The sequence below is a fragment of the Polyodon spathula genome, chromosome 4, assembly GCF_017654505.1.
Source record: "Polyodon spathula isolate WHYD16114869_AA chromosome 4, ASM1765450v1, whole genome shotgun sequence".
In the NCBI taxonomy this organism is placed as follows: Eukaryota; Metazoa; Chordata; class Actinopteri; order Acipenseriformes; family Polyodontidae; genus Polyodon; species Polyodon spathula.
The window spans coordinates 51,995,826-52,006,183 of record NC_054537.1 but is presented as its reverse complement, the minus strand read 5'-3'; positions in this window follow the sequence as shown (position 1 = coordinate 52,006,183).

Here is a 10,358-nt window from a genome sequence, read left to right as displayed (position 1 = left end):
GCACTTTAACTTTCTGGGAATTTTCCTGTTACAGATTATTCCAGTTATTTCCACTTGTTCCATCCAGCTTTCACTCTTTGTTTTACTGCCTCCAGTGTTTCTCCTCCCTTTACCACTTCTGATCCAAGGTATTTAAAGCCATCAACCTGTTTCAGTTTTCCTCCATTTGTCTCAACAGTGGTCATAGTATCTCCTCTTCTCTCCATTACCATTATTTTTCTGCATTCATTTTCAGTCCACCCTTTTCCAGACTCCTCTGCCATTTGAACACTTTCTCCTGTAGTTCTACTACTGAATCTGCCATCGGTGCCACATCATCAGCAAAGATGAGTTCCCAAGGCACTTCTGTTCTTGCCTCCTCTGTCAGTGTGTCAATAATGTTTATAAAAAGGAAAGGACTTAGTGCTGATCCTTGGTGTACTCCAACTGTGATTTCAAACTCTTTTGTCTCTCCCTGTTGTGTGATCACCTTTGTAGTTGCATCTCTATAGGTTGCTTGAACTAACTTCACCATGCTTTCTGGTACTCCTTTCTTCCTCAAGCACCAATACACCATCTCTCTGGGCACACGGTCATATGCCTTCTCCAAGTCCAGAAAGGCCACATACATCTTTTTCCCTTTCTCTAGTGTCTTCTCCTGTAACTGTCTCATCACAAAAATGGCATCTGTTGTGCTTTTCCCCGCTGAGAATCCAAATTGTGAGTTGTGGATCCTGACTATCTTCCTGAGTCTCTTGTCCAGAATTTTTTCCAGGATTTTCAATCCATGTTCCAGAAGTTTTATTCCTCTATAGTTTTTACACTCCATTGGGTCTCCTTTCTCCTTGTAGATGGTAACCATACTGCTTTTTGTCCATTCTTCTGGAATTCTCTTCCTTTGCAATATTGTTTAGCAATCTCGTCAGCCACTGAATCCCCTCTTCATCGAGGTTTTTAAAGTGTTCTGCTGCTATTCCTGATGGTCCAGTTGCTTTGCCCACTTTCATCTCTTTGATAGCTTCTGTCACTTCCTTTACTGAGATTTCTTGGATTGGTCCACACACTACTTCTGCCTCCATTAGGTTCTCCCTCTCATTTTCTACATTTAACAGGTTTTTAAAGTACTCCAGCCATCTTTGCTTGATCTGCTCTTCTTTAATCAAGACTCTGCCTTCTCCATCCTTGAGCACTGCCACCAGGATAATATCTTTTTTCTGTCTCGCTCTATGTTTAGCAATCTTGTAGATTTGGTCCTCTCCTTCCTTTGTTTCAAGTTTCTCATACCATTCTTTCCAGGCTCTTTCCTTTGCTCTTGCTACACTTCTTTTTGCTACCTTCTTTAGTCTCTTATATTCTTCTAGTTCTCCAGTGCCATCTTTCAGTGCTTTGTATGCTTTTTTCTTTTACTTCAGTGTTTCCTGAACTTCCAAATCCCACCACCACTCTTCATTTTCCCTCTGTCTGCCGCCTCTTGTCTTTCCACAAACCCTGGTAGCAGCCTCTTCTAGGATGTGGCTCATCTCAGTCCACTCTTCTTCAACTGAAGGCTCCTCTGTTGTTTTTCATTTTTCTCACCAGCCTGTTGAAATCTGCTTTGTTTTCTCTCAGTTTCCACACTTTTGTTCGTGCTGGGCATTTTCTCTGCTTTATTCTTCGCTCCTTCAATATTATGATGTCCATCACTAGTAGCCTGTGTTGTCTGGTAACAGCCTCATAGGGCAGGACTTTAGCATCTTGGACTTTCGCTCTATCAGTTCTCACTAATATGTAGTCTATTTGGGTATCATGGCCTCCACTCCTGTATGTCACCTTTTGCTCATAATTCTTCGTGAACCCTGTGTTCACTGCAAACAATTCAAGAGCTTGGAGTGTTTCTAGTAGCCTTCCGTCTTCTTCATTTCTCTCTCCTAGCCCTCTCTGACCATGTTCATCTGGATAATCTGGGCATTTCTCTCCTAAATGTGCATTGAAGTCTCCTCCAATTACCACCATTTCATTTCCTGGGATTCTGCTAACCACTTCTTCGAGATCTTCCAAGAAGCTAACCTTTTCCTCCTGTGGTCTTCCTACCTGTGGTGCATATACAGAGATGATATTCCACAACCCGCTCTCAAAGACCACCTGTACATTGATAATCCTGTCTGAGTGTCTAACCACTCTCACTATCTTGTCTGCTAGGTCTTTGCATACTATCACACCCACTCCATTCATTTTTGTACTCTTTCCAGCGTATAGAATCTTGTATCCCTCTTCTAGGTGTCTTGAGCTGTTTCCTTTCCACTTGGTTTCTTGCACACACAAGATCTCCACTTTTCTCCTTGCCATAGTTTCAACCAATTCTCTCCCTTTCCGTGTCATGGTACCAACATTCCAACTCCCCACTCTCATTGACTTAACATTCCTTTCAGGCCCCTTCACCTTGTTTCTTTTCTGTAGACCCCACTCTACAGTTTTCCCCACAGTAGCATAATTTCCCTTAGTACCCTGTTGGGACACAGCACTAATGGCAGCCGTTGTTAACCCGGGCCCCGACTGATCCGGTATGTGATTTGTGTTCTTTGCAACCATGGTTTTGGCAAGATGGTTTTACGTCGGATGCCCTTCCTGACACAACCCTTTTAGTCACCTCTTACGACAGGCAGGGATACCCAGGAGGTATTCTGATCCCCCTCCCGAGGGACACAATACTTGCTACATCAAAGGTGTAATTTTATTATAAAAGCAAATGTTATTCTCTCATGAATATCCTGAGTGGTGATCCTTGGCTGGAAAGGTTTAGTTAATTTGAGGCTTAGCATTCAGTTCTGAACCTGGACCAATCAAGGGTACATAAGTGAACATCTAATTCCAGTAATACACAATCTGATTTATTTTTAGATCAAAAATACAATTCCAGTACTAAATTGATATTCCAAAATGGTAATGTAACAATATCCTTGTCAAATATCAGTCTCAATCATGGGGTTTCCAGGCGGAGCAATTTACACGTGAAATGGCGATGTGCATACATACACCTTTGGGAGAATTATTCGTGTAATCAGGTTTGTGGCTGACCAAACAGGAATAGAGTGAATCTTATTTACACGTGTAAATGATAAAAATCACAGGAAAACCCACGCCTACTTTCAAATGGAAACCCACATTTTACATGTAAATGTTAATGAGCTTGTTTATCCTTAAGTGACATCACTATAAATACGGCAAGGGAGCAGGTCAGTTGTTACTGTGGATTCCAAGACTGGCTTTTATGGTTAGAAGTGGTTTTATGGTTAGAAATGATGTAGTTCACCTTACTGATAATGCAGGTGGCTTTTTTTATTAATATTTTTTGCTGTGTCTGGCCTGTCATGTTGCGTATCTCTTGTGGGTGTGCAGTTTTGTATAAAACCACTTACCATGAACTGTTATGCCCTTGTTCTAGTGTTAAAGCAGCTGTTTGAGTATACCCTTGCTGTAAAAACTATGCTAAAGTTAAACACTAAGAGCAAGTGAGCTGCTTACTAATGTGCCGTTTAAATTAGCACACCCATACGGTGAGGGCTCTACACCCTCACGGTACACTAGCAAATACCCAAGCTGAGCCAGAACAAAGCTGTGAAACTCCAGCCTTGCAACATACCTGAATCAGGCTCGGGGCCGAAGCAGGCTGTGGGCGGGATTATTGCATATCATCATCACGCTCAAGCGTCCTGCCAAGAGAAAGTGACAACCCCCAGGACCACAACCGCTAAATGTTTTCCTAACTCCTTACCTTTACACTATGAGACACACAACACATCTGACTAAAATGCAAAATAAAATCACTTGAAGTTGTTTACAGTTTGAACAACACAGGTACTGTATTTACTGTAGAAATATTGCATGAATCACTAGTAGGGAATTGGGGAACATGCTGTATCCAAGACTCGTAGTTACTGAGAGCCTTATAGCGAGAGATCACTATAGATATTAGGGCTTGCACTAAAAAAAAAAAAATAGAAACGTTAAACCACATGTCATTTTATAAGGATGTAATTAAATTAGGTACACTTGTAATATGGTCCCCCGTCTTTGCTTCCTTTGTTTAGGCATATATACACACACATGCGTGCATTCTCAATACTTTTCCGCATTAAAAAAAAAAAAAAAATCCACGATAAAAAATAATTTTATTAAATTAATGCTTAGTTTCTCTAGTGTAAAAACCACCCCAGGTACCCAAGCCTTACCAGACTGGCTTGACTCGGCACAGGCTCTGCTCGAGTGTGCAGGTGGAAAAGGGGCATAAGTGTCTAAGTGAATTCCCTTGCTTTAGATTCCAGTTATGTCCAATGACCACATGTGTCCACCCTCCACTCAAAATCACTGGAACAAGGAGGGAGTCTGAAAACATGAGCCTCCTCAGATCACTGTTGTTCAGTTGAAACTGATGACTGAGGTAACCATCTCCCTGTTTGTCTCAGGTGTCAGCCATTGATTCCTGAACACCTTGTTTTATTCTTGACACAAGTTGTGCAGGATACAACAGGCAGTGGCAATTTTGGCAACAAACTCATGCCTCACTTTAGACTGTTTCAGCAGTATCCGCCACGTCCCTTTCAAGTGCCCAAAAGCTTGTTCAACCACTACCCATACTCGCCCAAGCATGGTGTTGAATGCTTCCTCAGCAGCTGTCTGCCGTCCAGATGCGTAGGGTATCATAAACCAGGGAAGTAGGGGGTACGCAGCAACCGACTAGATATAAGGGCACATACTGGTCCCCTATATGCTGTATTGCCTGAATGAAAGGGGATATATTACTTTTGTAAAAAGGATATGAAATGTATAGAGAAGTCGGTCTGTTATAATTTGAGCCATTACTGACATCCCCCAAACATCTTAAAGTATTACTATTGAGCGCTTAATTTGAAACTACAGCATTAAACACAAACGCTGTTAAGTGAGGACTATATGAGGAAAAAGTTAAATCTTAACACAGTATTTATACACATAACAGAATAGCCTATTAACATTAAAAATACTTTAATCCCGGAGGACCACGTGACCTTCTGACTGGAATGTACGCTTAAACTGAGGCTCTGTTCAAGCAGCTCGCCAATATCTGTTTTAAAATAAAAATAATAAACAGTCAACTGTTTAGGAAATACTGACCAACCAAGGCATCAACTTTTTGTTCCGGCTAGTCCACTAACATATACATTTTTGTGGATAAAGACCATTAGGTCCTCAGTTTAACATCCTCAGACCCATGGTCTTGTGGAGTGTTTTAAGAGGGTTTAATAAAACAGGTTGCACAGATTAGTAGTGATGTGCGCTACTGGGATCAGCTGATTCCTCCCCTTCTCTTTGCTCTCAGAGAGGTACCTTAGACTTCTACAGGGTTTTCTCCATTCAAGTTGCTGTATGGGCGGAAACCCCGAGGTGTGCTTGATCTGGTCAGACAGATGTGGGAGGAGCAACAGGATAATTCGACCAATACTGTCCGATATTTGTTGGAACTGTGCAAATGTTTTGAGTCTGTAGGGCAGTGGGTGACAATGACAATTTGCAGCAGGCTCAACATAGACAGGAGACCCAGTACAACAGAGGAGCCCGGTTACACACGTTTCAGCCAGGGGATAAAGTACTTTTATTGTTCTCCAGCTCTCAGTCAAATTTATGGCAAAGTGGCAATGACCTTTTGAGGTTACACGCCAGATTGGGGCGGTGGATTATGAAATCCACCAGCAGGAGCAACAGAGAGAAAAGCACATTTATCATGTGAACCTCTTGAAGCTGAAGTTGCAACACAGGGCATTGTTAGTGGTGCAAGCAGATGATGTCCCAGACCTGGGACCTGATCTTTCTGTGTTGGCAAAAACAGGGTTAGTACAGATTACAGACAATCTGACACCAACACAGAAATGTCAGGCTCACGGTCTGGTGATGGAATTTCCTGATGTGTTTTCTCCTATCCTGGGGCAGACTCGAGTAGTCCCCCATCACATTGAAGTTGAGCCAGGGGCGTCAGTTCGCCAGAGGCCATACCATATACCTGAAAGCAAAAGGCAGGTAATGAAAGTGGAAATTGATGAGATGCTCAAGATGGAAGTAATAGAGGAGTCTCAAAGTGACTGGAACAGTCCAGTTATTTTAATGGATAAGCCAGATGGTTCAACTCAATTTTCCATTGACTTCAGGCGAGTCAATGAAAAATCGAAATTTAATGCTTATCCCATGTCCTGGGTAGATGAATTGCTGGAGTGTCTAGGCATGGCTTATTTTAGGACAACACTGGATTTAATGAAGGGATACTGGTAGTTACCTGTGGCAGGCTGGCGAGTGGAAAGAGGCCCAGAGACAGACTGCAGTTCAAAAAAATTACTATTTTATTATAAATAAACACAAAAATGAAAGGGCACAAGGGCCAAAACAAAGCAATTTAAACACAAAGAAAGACAAAAAAGCAAAACTTATAAAAATAACAATTTCCAGGCTGGGCAATGTCTTCACTGGATTCAAACTTTCCAAACAACCAAAAAAAAAAAAAAAAAAAAAAAAAAAACCCAACTTGCTTCCTCAGCTCCCTCTCTCCAAATGAGAAGCAGAGGCCTCCTTTTATGTCAGGTGGCTGGGCGCTGATTGATCGTTAATTAAACTAATCATCTAATCAACCCCAGCCACCTGAACACAATGAACCAAGGCAGGTAGGGGAAGTTAACCCCATCCCTGCCAATTTAAAAAGGGCAGAGCTTTGCTCTTCCACATTACCCCTAACCCTAGATTCCAGAGAGAGAACTGCGTTTTCAACTCCCTCCGGGTTATACCAATTTGGGACCATGCCTTTTAGGTTGCACAGAGCACCAGCCACTTTCCAACAGGAGATGGATTGCATTTTGCCACTGTTTACATAGATGACATGGTTAGAAGGAGAATATACACACCACATACCGAACAATGTTGCCACCGTTCTTCATGTAGTAGTTCTCTTTTGTAAAACAGCATGCAACCATTTTCATACTGTTCTGTAGAATTTCCATTTCCATAATCTGCTTCAGACCTCTTTTTACAATTTTGCAACATTGATCATTGCTTATGTGATCTGGCCAACATGATGGGTCATTAGATAACATGCTTATAGCTGCTGTAGGCCCTCCTCAGTTTCCACTTCACTTGCTCGTGGTCCAGTAATATCCACAATAGCTACAGCCAACGACATACTACTAGTATTAGCATCTTTGTCACCTGCTGCTTGCTGTGATGAAAAGAATGGTGTTTGTTTAGGGTAAGTTACCATATGCTTTGCTTTTTCTTGTGAGCAGCGTTCCATCTAAGGTTAAATGCGCGTATTTTTCGCAGTAACTGACAACAACCTTCGCACTCAGTTTGCTAACTTTTCAGTTTACTAACTAAATATCAAACTCAGTCAAGACTCCAGCCTCTCGAGGTAAACTTATTATTTTGAAACTATTCTTATGACGCACTAACATAAGAATATTTGTGTCTGTCTTGCAACTGATTCTCTGATTTCCCTCAGGTAAAAATGCTCTGCCTCTATAGAGTGTTGCTCGGTGCTGCTCATGAACTTTACAGTTTTTAACTCGTCGTATAATTGAATTGAATTTTCCTGCATTACTTAGATGTATAAATACTCCGGTAAATATAAATAAGAGTCACAATACTTACACTTTGACAGTTTTTGTTTTATTTCCCTTTTAAAAAACGATCATTCCAGAAATCATCTCAAGCATTTTGAAACTGGTAAAATTGTAATCAGCACTTTAGTTAAAAATACACATTTAAGTGTATAGTAATTGAAGATATACCATGTCCATTATTTTTTTTTTTGTGAGTTTATTCATCATGTGACTACATGTCTCTACTGAAACTGAACATGGCAGCTGCACCAATCAAGCAATGTTTCAATAAGACAGAGCTAAAAGAAATCTGATCATTTATATGAGGATGGTGCGATAGTATTCTTGAAGTTTTGCTGTAATTCGCATTATAATGTACGAGTAAATATCATTAAATATCATAATGCCAGTCGTAAACACATAGAGAATAAGAAAGCAAATGCAATGTCAACAATGGCAAAGCACTGCATTCTATGCTGAAAAACTAAGACCTAAGGTACTGCGTTCAAGGCAGAGCTTTCCCGAAGTAAGTAAGCTAAATTAATTGCATATTTCATTATTGTTTAGTTTATTTCTTTCCATGCTACCTGCCTTTAACAAAACTATAATTATAGCTATAATTAGCTATAATTTAAAACCATGGTCATTTCTCAATTGAATTATATTTGAATTTAAGAAATGAGCTCAAACTATTTTTCTTGCTATACAATCCTTAAGGAAATTGATCACTTTACTGTGTAAAGGATGTAGTCACTACACTACACACTGTTGGTTTCATAAAGCCATTCTGTCTAGAGACACGCCTCTTTTTAAATCTTGCAAATAACACTGCAGAATTAGAAAAGAAACACTTGAGAGGATTAATTATATGTTTACATTAAAAGGGGCGCTATTTAAATTACAATCGGGTAATACATAGCAGTGAACCTGTTTTAGAGCAACGAGTCAGTCAACACGCCTTTATCAGTGTTTTAGATTTTATCCTCCTGGTTATTATTATAATGCCAGTAAAACTACATTTGTGGAGTACTGTACATAAGATTACTCTCACATGACATTGCTGGACTGTTACTAAACTGTTTCATATTGTTTATTGTTATTGTAAATGCCAGCAATAAGCTAAACAGGTCTTTTCAAAACACCTTTATTTGCAGACTGAACTACTGCATTAGTGGAAAACTGTAAATATGATAATATGGACATTTGATTTTCTGAACTGTTGTAATATAAGTCTTAGGTTTGCCTGCTTATTTTAATGCCAGCAATGAGCCAAGTGATGTCTATAAACATAATGACAGGTTTGAAGTGTCTTCAGGTGCTTTACTTACTATTATTATTACAGCAACAGTGTTTTATGCAGTAGTATAAAGCAATTTTATGCAGGCCACCAGTTAGCATGCATCTGATAACAACCGACAAGGCTGCATAGGTTCAGAGGCAGAGCCACAATAAATGTCTTGTTTAAATTTAAAGTAAATTGTAAAATTGTTGAAAAACTTGTGTAGGAATATTGTTTAAAAATTGTATAATGCAACAAAAATATATTAAAAGGGTTGATGCGTGGCCGAAGGTTTCTCACTGATAATTTACCCTTTCTCAGTCAAAATGACAAGTTTCTCACTATCTAAAAAGCTTAGCAGGAACGCTGCTTGGGAGTGTTTTTGCTTTTCACTGCTGCAGGGATAATTCATTTCATTTTTCTTTTTCACTCTCCTACACTTTGATAATTAAAACATAAGCAAAGGTCACGCGCTGCAAGATGAGTTAATCTACTCATTACATATGGGTGTTGTTTTTAGACTGTGCAAATAAATGCATTATGAAATTGAATAGGCCTATTCTATTACAAAAATAATAAAAAAATTTGACCGGTCACTGGACTCACATGTAAAAAAGGTATACCTTATTTTATTATTATTATTATTATTATTATTATTATTATTATTATTATTATTATTATTATTATTATTATTATAATATATTTATTTGTTTGTTTATTTATTACCTTTTTTTTTTTTGTTAACCTTAAACACATTTACAGTCTCTGGCATAACCTTCTCTGTTTTTTCGTAACAGTCTTGTCAGTTCATGCGGCTGTCAGTATTAGTAATGTACTTGTTTTCCCCTAATGTGTGTCCCCCAGCCCAAATGTCTCGATAAACAATATACACTGCGCTTTCGCTTTCCTTGGTCACGTATCTGTCACCTTTGTTGTCTTGTCATGTTTTGAATTTGTGCATATTGTTAATAAAATGTTTTTAAAAAAAACACCTCACCACAGCTGGCTGCGGGCCCCTTCGCTGCCTTGGGGCCCCCATGCAATTACATGGGTTGCATGTCCCTAACGCCGCCACTGGCTGTAGCCAGAGACGGATGCATAGTGTTAGGAAAAAAGGGCACATTCTGGGGAGGAGGGCAGGATCCCCGAAAGTGAAGGTGAGGAAGTCTTTATCACTCCAAAAAAAAAAGAAAAAAAAAACAAAATGAAGAAAATTCATCAGAGGGCAAAAGTAAGACAGCAGGGCTCTGAGCACTGTAAGGGATTCTGCCCAGCCCGACTCAAAGCTGCAGCAGCCACTGACAGCAGACGAAGAAACAGGTGCTGACCTGGAAGATGCTGAGAGCTGTGAGAAAGGGGAAGACATGGATGAAGGAGAAATCTCGGACTCCTCGTTGTTCTCCGACATCCCCGAGAGCCAAGACGCTCAATGTAGCACTGTGTATCTGCTTAAAATGATACATGATTTCCTTGATAAAATGAAAGAAAAACACAGGGTGGATGTA